The 12,428-nt window shown below is 43.1% G+C and overlaps 1 protein-coding gene across 2 annotated transcripts in view; it reads right to left on the reverse strand.

Moving 5' to 3' along the window:
- CRMP1 (collapsin response mediator protein 1) overlaps window positions 1-12,428 on the reverse strand; it is a 420,289-nt gene that overhangs the window by 118,792 nt on the left and 289,069 nt on the right. The gene's annotated exons all lie outside the window — the stretch shown is intronic.

The raw sequence follows: 12,428 nt of genomic DNA on the forward strand, positions 1-12,428 counted from the left end.
TGTGGAGAATGCCCCATGCTTGAAATTATTTGATCCAAAAAACAGGACTGTACTTACGGTGGATGCGAGTGATATGGGTTTGGGTGAGGTGCTGGAACAATGGTTGGATGGTGAATGGAAGCCTGTGGCTTTTGCATCTAGGACTCTTAGAGAGGTGGAAAGCAGGTATTCAGTGATTGAAAAGGAGGCTTTGGTGGTGTTGTGGGCCTCAAAGCATTTCCGGACATTTTTGTGGGGCATCCCATATATAATCAGGACAGAATCAGGACCCTTGGTGCAGGTGTTTTCTACCAGAGGTGTTGTGGCAGTGTCACCAAGAATTGCAAGGTGGTCGGTGGAGTTGCAGGACTACAATTTTGCCTTGCACTATTTTCCAGGAAAATTTGATGTAGTGGCGGACTGTTTGTCCCGTTTGCCTGTAGTGGAGGGAGACAGTCAGCGTCAGGGAGATTTGGAGAAAGAGGAGGATTTGCAGGAATGTCAGGTCGCATATGTTGCTTCCGCTGTGGAGAAGTCAGTGTGGGATGCTGAGTCAGAGAGTGATGTGGAGTTGAAATGATCAGGGAAGGTCTCATAAATGGATGGCGGGCTGTGGAGGATAGACCGGAGGGAAAGGGCAATTCCCAAGTATTGCATGAGTTGGCTGTGGGTCCCTGGGTGTTTCCAGGGGGCTCAAGGTGATACCTCCTGTATGTCTCAGGGGTAAAATTGTTGAGTTGGCACATGCTGCGCATTTGGGTCGTTCTCTTACCAAGAGGAGACTTAGGGAAGACTATTGGTGGCCGTCTATGGACAAGGAGGTGGAGCAAATGGTGCAAGATTGTCAGGCTGGTTCTATTAGTGATAAGAGCAAGGTGTTACACCCTCAACCCATACATCCGGTGGATGTTCCTAAACAGGTCTGGACCAAATTGGCTTTGGACATCATGGGTCCTTTTGAGTGTCTTCAGCCCGAGTGTAGATATTTGTTGGAGTTGGTGGACTAAACGTCTAGGTGGATTGAAGTGGCTGTGTGTGGAAATATCACTACTGATTCAGTTATTGCTTTTTTGAGAAAAGTATTTGACCGTGAAGGGTTACCGGCCAATTTGGTGACTGATAATGGCGTGCAATTCACATCTAGGACCATGAGAGAATTTCTGGATCAGCATGCCATCTCTCATTACCGAACGGCTTTATATAATCCTTGCGCCAATGGTTTGGTGGAGAGGGTGAACGGTACCATCAAGTCCGCTATACAATTGGCTTTGGCCAATGGTTTGGACTGGCAGGAAGTGTTGACACAGTACTTGGCTGCATATCGTAGGACTCCTTCTGTAGTTACGGGGAGGTCTCCTTTTGAACTTATGAGAGGCAGGAAGGCTGGAACCTTAATGAGAACCTTGGCTTTGGGTGGTGGTGGTCGGTGTGAGGTTGATCTGGATGGAATTCAGCGCAGTATTTTGGCATGCCAGGAAGCTATGGTTGGATCCCAGAAGTTCAGGAAAGAGTTGTGTGTTAAGCCTGGGGAATTTTGAAAAATCCCAGACATGTTTACAAGGGCAACAGCAAATATTTGCCTTCAAGGAAAGTGGTGAAAGTGGGGAAGAGCCATGTACGGTTGGAGGATGGCTCTGTTTGGAGTAAGAGAAGAGTGGTGTGGAGTGATGACAATTGTGCGAGTGCTTCAAGTGGAGATTTCAATGTCGAGACTCAGGAATCTCAGGATGTTGCTTTGGATTATGATCCTGTTGACTACCCGGGAAATAGGGGTGGATATGAAGGGCATATTGCGTGTCCCTCAAATACAGGAGTGAATGAGGATATTCAAATTGCAATTCCTCAGCAAGCTGAAGTGCAGCACGCTGCTGTGGGACCTGTTCCTAGGCGGTGTGGGCCGCCCATAAAGTTTAGAGATTATGTGTGTTAGGAGGGCCAGCTGCAATCCTGTGGCACTTTCATAAAATTAAAATTCTTATGTACCGTGTTAAGGGGTAAAGGTATGTGCACAAAATGTTCATGAATGTTTTTTTCCATGCATATGTATGTTTATTTAGTATATGGTTTGGACATACTGCGCTGTATTCTGCAGGGTATGTTTCTGCCAGGTTATTCTGTTCCCAGCAAGTTATGTTGTTAATCTTGCGTTTTGCTTATTGTTCCATTATGTTATGTAAGGGAAGGGGATATGTTGTAATGTGTTTATGACTATGCGCGGGTGGAATGTTGATGGCCATTCAGACATCAACATTCCACACCGGGCAGTTAGTTCCTGGAGCTTGTGGTGGCGGAGCTTGGTGGCGGAGCTCGTCTTGGGGTCCACAAAATAAAGAGCTTAACTACACTTACCGGCGAGTAGTGGTTTCTTCATGTGCTTCTGGAGCAAGACTCCGTTTTGGGGTAAAAACTCCAAGTCACCAAAAACCAATGGGCTGCTTGAGAGGTTGGACCTGACTTCTGAGAGCAAGAAGCAGAGGACCCCGGAATGAATAAACCACCAGAAAGCATGTAAGCAAGGAGGGTTGCAACACCCCTCCAGAGGCCAGAAGCCATGTGACCGGAAGAAAGCATGCCCCACCACACTGGCGTGAGATACAAGAAGAACAACCTTCAAAGAAATAAGGGAATTAAAAGGCACACATCTTTTAATGAGCTGATCCTAGTGCCATACTAATCCATAACTGCACATACACTGGCGACAGTGCATGGACTTGACAATCAGAAATGTCATATGCAGCACTGCCAAACCGCCACATGCCGAGACACCAGCCGTGACTCCTGGAACGACAATTACAAACTTGTTTCTCACAAATGTCAGACTGCCCAGAATGACAATGGCTGCAATCATAACTGTGATGCTTATCGAGATATCCTTTGCAAAATGGGAGCTAGGTTTATCAGTCAAGTGCTGATAATAAAAGGGATTCATCAGCAGCGTGAATGGGCCAAAGAAAGAGGTTCCCAAGGCCTATCCCTAACCTGATGATCATTCCAATGTACCAAAGACTGCCAGTTTCCACAAGAAAACCAAGCACCACAAATCTTAGTATCATTTCTATCACCAACTTCTATTGAGTGGAACAATGTAATTGTTACCTTTTATAGTTGTTTGCTGGTGAAGGCTAGGCAGTCATTAAGGAAGCATTAGATCAGGCTCTCATAAGTCCTCGGGACTTTGTCTCTATCTGGCATCTAATTAAGGTGGTCCATTAAATGGTACTTGTTTCTATTTTGAGGAATTATTTGCGTAATGATTTTCATTTTTTTGCCCACCCCCCTTAGTTCACATGACTGAAAAGTGTGTCTGAGTGTGTGTTTTTGGTGGCTGCATATATCTTTGAGCGTTTTGAGATATATTTTTTATGTTTCTGTTCCTTGGCGCCTACTGTGCATGTCCGGAAATACTAATACATGTGTATGGCCTTACAAAGTGAATATCTGACATTTTCAAATCCTTGTGGCTTGCACTACTTCAGACTAGGCTCTAGGTGATTGCCAAACATTATTTAAATGTAAGTGGACAATGTTGAGATATTGTGAGGTAAGCAGGTGTTCTCCGGTATTCATTTTAGGTGTGAGAACATGTCCAGATCAATGTCAGCTGTATGCCAAATATGGTAAACTTTTATGGACCAGAAGAAAAGTTAGATTATGATTGTTGCATGTTCCTTTGTAAAGTACACTGATGTCATCACAGATGACATCCTAGCAAGTTTGATATCAATCCATCCTTCTGTGTTTGCTCTACTGTTCAGCAATAATTCAGTAGGGGAATTTCAAAGGGGGATGTTTGTATTTTTTTCTAGAGCCCTTACGCCTAAGCGCTGAACAAAAGGAAATTAACACTGTATAGAATCCTGAGCAAGGGGAAAATCAATTACAAAATGGCATTATGGTCGTGGAGAGAGAAGGAAGGTGTTCAGGCTTGAGTGGAAAACAGGCAGAGTCAAAGAAGAATGACTAAGTAAAGGCAGAGAGTTCATGTTATTTGAAGCTGTATCTGTAGATTTGTTAGAATGAAAAAAAGAAATGGGATATTTGTGCGAATTTCAGCTGAACGAAAATTTCAAACAACCAAACATTTCAAACAAATATCCCATTTGGTGCCATTACAGGGAACAAGGGGTGCAGGGGTTGCTGGGGTGTCCCCCCATACCCTTGTTTACTATAATGGCATCGGTGGGTGCAGGGATGTCCTCTGCTCCTGAGAAAATAATGTTGAAAAAAAGAGAAGACCAATAAAACATTACCCCTCTGGACTAGCCTTCACGAATCTTTGCAAAATTATACAGCTATGAAAATTGCTTTTTCTATGGTCATCACCACCTTCACTCAGACTTGGTGGGCTGTTACCGACCATGTCCTCCCCCTGACGCGTGGATGATTGCCATAAAAATGCATTTCAGGAATAACCCTTATCCATGTTCATTATGAACACACTCTGCTAGAGGGCAAAAGGACGTGCAACACAACCCAGGGCACATTTAGGAAAGAAGCAGAATCGAAAACATTTTGGGGACAAAACATAGATGTGCAGGCAGGAGCAGCTGTACTGCGACTCTCAGGTAGAAGTGTGTGCACTTTTGGGATGGAAAGCTCATGGCACATTGTCCCTAATCTGTGACACCATCCTTCCCTGGTGACAATATAGTGAATGGCATATATCCTGTTATGAAAAATAGAAAAGATGTTTTAGCCACAATCTGAAATCTAGTGTTAAGAACTGTAACAAGTGCCACCATCTTCCTTTCAAATTACTGGCATCCCTCCACTCCCTGTACTCCTTTGATCCGACCCCCTGGTCCTTCTCCTAAAACCCAATCTTAGACTCTCCTGACTCTGGGCTTCATTCGTCTGTTGCCTGGTTTTGAGAAGGTGGGATTTCCGTGTATTTCTATGCACTCTGTAATGTGATTGTGAGTTGGGTGTGGAGTAAAGAATGGACTGTGGTAAGAGGCATATCTCAAAGTGTTGCCACAGATATCAACATATACATCTATATATATATAAAATGCTTAGGTATGTTTCTGTACTCAGCTGATGCAATTTATCAGTGTTAGGTTGCCCCCTGCTGTCTAAATGGCAAAGTGCATCCACTTCAACAACAGCTATCATTTCAATATACGGATGCAATTTAATCAGTGTTAGGTTGCCCTCTGCTGTCCAAATATAAAAGTGCTCCCGCTTCAACAACAGCTATCGTTGAAACAAACAGGGCCTCATGATACGATATAATATGATATTTTATTTGCATCGCGCTCGTACACAAGTGTGTCAGAGTGTGAGAATGGCAACTTTATTTGCATTAACACCCACCCATCCGGCAGTATTAATGCCGAATCACAGCTTGAGCGGTAAACGTAATTCACCATTGGGTCCGTTGGGGAATTTTCGGTGGAACTACCACTGGCGGTATTATCGCACGGTAATTGTGCCGAAAATCAAAATTTTAATGACACATTTACTCCCAGCTGGGGGTAAATGCTGCCAAACTCGAGATTGGGCTGACCCTTAAATGCGGCCGCATTTAAGGGCTACCGCCCAACTCGTGATGAGGCCCACAGAATGAGCACAGTTCTAAGCAGTCACCTTCACCTTCCACTACCGCAAACATTCAGAAGTTACTTCTTTCCACCCCCACTTCTCGTCACACAGGGCATGGCGGTTCCAGTGTCAATGAACACTTAATTACTGGCTCAACGTTTCAGTCTCTCAAGAGCGAAACACTGTAGGATGAATGCCTCCTCATGAGCCAAAACTGAAATAAGGTGCTGTAATTATGCTACAATGCAATCTTATGCCATCACAGGGACTCGGCAATGATACAAGGTTGACAATTATGCGTCTACAAAGACACATCATAGAGGCCTGTGTGATCGATGGAACATAGATACTGTTCTCATACAGCACATACATCTCATTCCATCTGATACGTTTAGCCTTTTCAATAACCAATAATAAGTCACAAGGACCTATGCCTCCTTCCTGGAAGCGAATGGCGATAATTCCGATATTTAAGAACGGGGAAAAAGGGACCCTATGAATTACCGAGCGTTATTGACCTTTAAGATATGCTAGAATGGCGTATGTCACTCCGGGAACAGCTAGTATATATATGTTCCAATTCTACTGCATGAACAACAGGAGATGAGCGGCACTCTTCATAGTCACTGTAATGTTTTCAAACAGGAATCGGATTGCGGAATGTAGCAAGTTGTTTTTAATCGTGCATCATGGACAATTTAAAATCCATAAACATATGGAGTTCCTACAAGTAGCGGCAAGCCGAAAATCTGGCAGCATATCCTCTACCAAGTTGCCGATTTTATTTGTTTGAGCACATTTATATACATGATTGGATTCTGGTCAGGAAGAGAGTTTTCCTTTGATTGATGATCATTTTAACACTAAAGAAACAGGTAAATGTCACTTATAGAATATTTTACTTTTATGGTGGCAAAATGAACATTTAGGTTATTCATAACTTGCATAATAATTATGATTTCCACGTTTAGTCCCCTTTTGAGCCACTCTTTGCAACAAATAAGGTCTGTTAATTGTTTGATCTAAGTGAAATTGAAAGAAGATCAAATATGGAGCATTTGTACTCCTGGCACTCAAAAATGCTACGCCTATCAAAAGGAAGCGAGTCACGTTCTTAGATGTGGCAGTAGTTGCATCAGGGGATGGTAAAAAAAGCCATCTTCTAATACCTTTACTGTGGGAAGCGAACACTGGATGGATTTGTTTTAATTAGTATCTGATTATAGAAAATGGTGACAACTCATGATCTGCTGAACGCTGAAGGGTAGAAGAACAGAGGTCACTGATTAATAGGGGTGGAGAGCAGTTAGCTTTGCTGAGGCCCAAAGGTGCAGGGTGCCTTGCTGTTTGGATTTTGGAGAAGGTGTTTCATCATTTCATTGGCAAAGGAGCAACATTGGTGGTTGCCTCATTCTCTTAATGTGCTTTGTTGGCAAAGTCTGCAACAGTGATAAATGGCTGACCTGGGTGTTTAGGGAGCCTCTGAGTTTATGAGCAAAGAAGGAGAGTTTGAAGCAGAGTGGCTCCTGGTTGCATTCTGGGATTATTCACTGATCTTTTTTAACACGCTTAACACTGGAGACCAGTCTCTAAGTGCAGGATCAGGATCGGGATTCGAACCTTTGTTGCTCTGTGTTTTCTTGCTTCCAAGACAAACATGTTGCCCCTGAGTCCTCTTGTTTTTTGTATGTCATCTAAGTGTCTCTTAAGTCGATTTAAGTGTGGTGCGTGCATTCAGCAGACAGTTTTAGCATCATATAGACAACCTGAATGCTCTTTTAGCAAGCTCTTGACATTTTTAATTGCAATATTCAATCTATGAATATACACAGCCAGGCTTTCCGACTGCTTCATGTTTCCGTTCAGTCCTTTAGCTCCACGTGGAAAGCTTTAGAATGAAGGCAACCAGTAGTTCTTGCCATATTCTATGCCTTCTGCTAGCTGAGTCAATCTGAGTTTAAATTAGAGCACAGTTATTGAGCAATATTATCCAGTTGGGTTGGTATTTGCCCAGAGTGGAGTTAGATAGTCCCCAGGCACAGCTGAGAGTTCTGCTTCTCTCTGTAGCTTGAAGCACACCCGCCTTATATAATACACGTATGGTCATGGTTAGCACAGGTCCTGGTTCTGAACAAAAGAAAAATTAACCCAAAGCCCCTGCAGAACTGGAGGAATTAGCCTTGGGTTCTTGGAACATAGGAGGTTTTAAACATCTGCTTGTGAGAGGAGAACTTCCCTTCGGGACCTATGACATACTATGTCTCCAGGAGACATGGTTACGTGTTCCTCAAGTGCTTGATGGTCATTCAATTTACCTTAATCCAGCAACAAAAGGTGTGAACAGGGGCGCCTCTTCAGGTTTATTGATAGCATTGAGGAGTGGTTTGGGAATGGAGGTGGTGTCAACTCATCATTCCATCTCATATATTCAGGTGTTAGTAGTTTGATGGAACCCCAGAGTATCCAAGGTGTATGGCTCATAATTTTACAATGTATACATGTTCTGTTTGATTGACAAAAATGAGTGAAGAGGGGTGAACGACGTTACAATCAGTCTACCAGATAAGAGGGAGGCCTTGTGGCCATATGATATGATATGATAGGTTATTTATAACGTGCCTAATACACAGAGGTTTCTAAGCGCGGACCCGGGGATCGAACCTGTGTGGTTCCATGTCGTTTTGCTGCCAAGGGGAGCACGTTGCCACTGAGCTATCCTCCCGAGACCATAGACATTTTCATCTCTTAAAAGGGCAAGTTAGAGGGGATATCCCGGGATACCCGACTTAGAAGTGAGGTAACCAGACTGCGATCATTTATTATATTTATGTGTCTGGCAATTTCTTCCCAATGGACTCTAAATTGAAGGAATTCCTTCAAGTAGTAGCAATCACAAAATTAAGAAAATGACCTGGCTTTCGTCAAACATAACGACAAGGGAGGTGTATGCTACAAAGGTTGAAACGACGTAAGGGCAACACCGTTTGAGGATGAACTCATCAGAGATAATCTCGCTGCAGCAAAAACGCTCAGCGGGTATAAAGGTGCCCAGGGGCTCTGACCCTCTTGGTTCTACTGAATATGCACCGTTCTTGTCGGAATTCGTTGTGTCTGTTAATATAGGTAGTAGGAAGGACTTCACCCGCAAACACACTTAGGATAATGACCTTGTCGTGGCTAAAATAAAACTGAGAGCGTATTAGAAAAAATATATATATATATGGCCTTGAGATGCTTTGCCTCCTTAAAAGGCATTGGCAAACCTAAACAAACTGGGTTAGGTCCCATAAGGGTACGATGTTCCAGGTAGACGTAGAGAATATGTGGCTAAAAATGTGCAACAAGAAAACTTGTGATATTTCCCAATGAATTATCTGTAGGAACCTCCCAACAGGCCTTGCAGCTAAATGCTATCTCAGAGGAGACCTGGGTGAAGCACTTTTCTACCTTGTTTGACACACTGGACTGGAGCCCTGGATTGGTTTGGGAGTGTGGTGTGAGTGAATGGCTAATTGACCTTTAAAAAGAGGATATTATCACCCTGATAAATAGAGCTGGTAAGTCGAGAGCCCCTGGCCCTGACGGGATAATAAACATAATGCTAAAGAAAGATCCCAATTTATGGGCAGAATTTCTCTTGGTTTTATTTGGTCAGATCATGAAAGGTAAAAAGTTCCCATTGTCATGTAAATCATCAATTGTGGTCCCTTTCTTCAAGAAGGGGGACAGGAAGGACGCTAAGAACTACCTCCCCATTGCCTTTCTTGATGTGGTGGGAAAGTCGTTTCCTTCCTTGCTTTTGTAGGGATTGTATAATTTGGTGTTGAGGTCTGGACGCTATGAAATATATCAATCAGGTTTCGTTAAACAGGTGGGTGCGAGCCTGAATGTTTTTCTATTAAATGTACTGAAGTCTCGCACCATTAGGGTTCATTGACCTAGAACATACTCCGTATGTTTGACTCCGTAGACAGGAAACTTCTATGGGCTAAACTGACGAGATGGGGTTGTCCATCTGACATGCTGCCGGCAATTAGAGCAATGCATTCAGATACTTCCTGGAGGATAAGGCTGGACAGGGCAGAGCGTCTATCTAGAATGATAGAGACTAAGAGGGGTTTCAAACAGGGATGACCTTTGGCACCGGCTATATTCCATTTGTTTATGTCAGACTGAGTGGACACCTTGAGTGGGGCTAGAGGTTTTCCGCCAAGATTAAATGGAAGGGCTCTGGGTCATCTCTTATATGCAGACGACCTCGTCCTTGATGACCAGACGCCAATTGGGTTGCAGCACCCATTGGATGCTCTGCAGTCATACATAGACTGTAACAAACTAAGGACACACGTGGCAAAATCAAGAGTATTAATATTCCATTCGCCCATTGCCAGGAGGGCAAAGACCATAATGTGGTGCCTTACTAGTGACCGTCGTGGTAAAGTGGAGTCTTTCTCTTACTTGGGAACTGATTTTTTTAAACTGCAAATGAAATATGATAATGTTGATGACATTTGTTTCTTTTTCCGTTTGATATGGATGAAAGGTTTAGATTAAGCCAAACACCAAATCAATAAAAAAACACACCTCTTTTGTGAGTCAGGATGTTAGTAATAACATATTCTGGTATGCTACCATCTCTAGCACATTGAGCTTTTTACATGAAGTCCTCAGCATGCACAGAATCAGAGATGCTGCAAATATTGTGTGATTGAGCCTTAGTATCATGGCTGACTAGCTAGCCCTTCTGATGGTATTGGCCATGTTGGCTCATGTGACATGAAAGCCTGAGGGATCCTGGTGATGATAGTGAGAGTCTGTGATGACCAAAAATAAAGGTCCCACGCAGCAAGAATTCCGAGACAAGGAAGACCCACATTTTGAGCTGAGTCACAAAATATGAAAAATTATTATAGTCTTTTAAAACGAACACATTTCACCGAAAGAAATATGCATTTTAAAAAGGGGGTGTATAATTTGAAAATCTATAGAAATATGTAATGTATTCAAATACAAAATGGTTAGCCTTCGCTGTCTTGACGAGAATGGTGACAAAGACACACCCACAAAACTGCCCCCTTGATTACAGATGTGTAGGCCAGGCAGTGATAGCCACAGAAGAAGCCACGTCAGAAGAAGCCAGGGAGATGCACCTGCTAAAGACCATCTGCAGAGTTGTGATCGATATTCATTTGGGGGGTGGGGGGGGCAGAGATGTTCGTTGCTTTCTGTGTAGGTCTTCGTGTCCTCATAGGTCATGTTCGCTGCATCCTGTTCAGTCTGCCTCCTAGATTTGATATCATGTGAATTGGTGGGGTGGTTCCCGTTAGTTGCGCTGATGTGTGGGGTATCAGTCAGAGCGTCTCCAGGAGGGTGGAGGAAATGGGGTCTTGCCAGCCTGGGGGCAGACCCCTGTTAGAGGAAGGGGATCTGTATCATCATCCTGGTTGGCGAGGAGGTGTCACAAAGCAAACCGTCAGACAGACCCTTTGGGTTTGAAGTTTAGTAACCTGGTAAAACAGGGTATAAACTGATTCTGTTTGCTGTATGGAGACTGTACTTTATTTTTTTCAACAACAAAAAAATAGAATTCATATTAAACAAATTAGGCCAAAAAGTGTTGATGCTGTCGAATTGTTTTAATAGCTGGCTGTCAGCTATTCATACCATTACAATGAGTTTATTTAGGAAGCCGTGTACGTATGCAGGTTTGTTTGGTGTTTGCCAGAGAATTAATCTTCCACCCATGCAGACAGACAGTTCTCTCCGGGCAGTATTTATGCCACCCGTCGTTGGTTTCCTTCTGGGACAGGGGAGGAATAGTTTAGGCTCCTTTCAGAATCTGAGAATCTAATTGGTCGCTATATATCAGGTACCAACCAATCATTGTGCAGAATTTATACAGTGCACACCTCTCTTAATTAATATAGGTGTCATTAGAGGATATCACGTTTCCTCTCCTGTTTGATCTTGGTGAAGTTATGTTTTCCGTTTGTTGTTTCCATTTTCGTTTTCCAAAAGCACCTTTGCAGGTATGCTACTAATGCTAAAACATGAGGCATTTCACAAATATACCTTTTTTGGCACACACCTTGTTGCAGTCCTTATTTGTAGGTATTTCCGGCAGTAAATACCATCTGATCAGAAAGTTATAGTGTGCAGTAGTAGGTATCAACATTTGTTCAAAGTTGTTCTCCTACGGAGGGAAGTGCAAGTGCTTTCCTTCAATATATCTTCTCCAAGCAGACATTTAGCAAACATCTCTCATGCCCACCTTGCCAACACCTTTACCATGTAATACACGGAAACATTATATAGGAAGTATAGAACCGATAGGCTCTGCTACTGTACATGCTGCTCTGGAATCCCCAGTGAGGGTAAGAATGCAAAATAAAAGATTCTTTTAAAACAGGTATGCAGATTTAATGACATTCCGCCGTTGGTATTTCAATTAATCCGAATCCATTACCAACAAAAAGAGGCAGAGCTGTAATGGGCTGGTGCCCTTTAGATTGCCACTGCCACAGTGGTCGAAGTGGGCGGGAGTGCTGCTACTTTTTAGAAATTAAGTTAAACTGTTCCTATACTTTTTTTTTTTAAGTTCCACAATAGTTTCATTTTAAAATAAAAGTGTAGGATGAAGTTGAAACTGAAGGTTGCCTTAAACAGCAGGTGCATTTGTTTCGGTGTTTGTATGGCCTGTGGGAGGGAGCGTGACGAGTGGGTTTGTGGGGAGCAGGGACAGGCCAACAGGGAACATACTCCCACTACTTCTTTTCATGCACTTCGACCACCGCACCGCCGGCAATATTTAGCCAAACTCCTAAAAAAATCTGCTGGGCATACAATGAAACACTCGCTTTTATAATGACAATGATGGTGTTGGGCACTAAACAAAGGCACAACAT

Source organism: Ambystoma mexicanum, chromosome 6q (genome assembly GCF_040938575.1).
Source record: "Ambystoma mexicanum isolate Mex_15411 chromosome 6q, UKY_AmexF1_1, whole genome shotgun sequence".
Lineage (NCBI taxonomy): Eukaryota > Metazoa > Chordata > Amphibia > Caudata > Ambystomatidae > Ambystoma > Ambystoma mexicanum.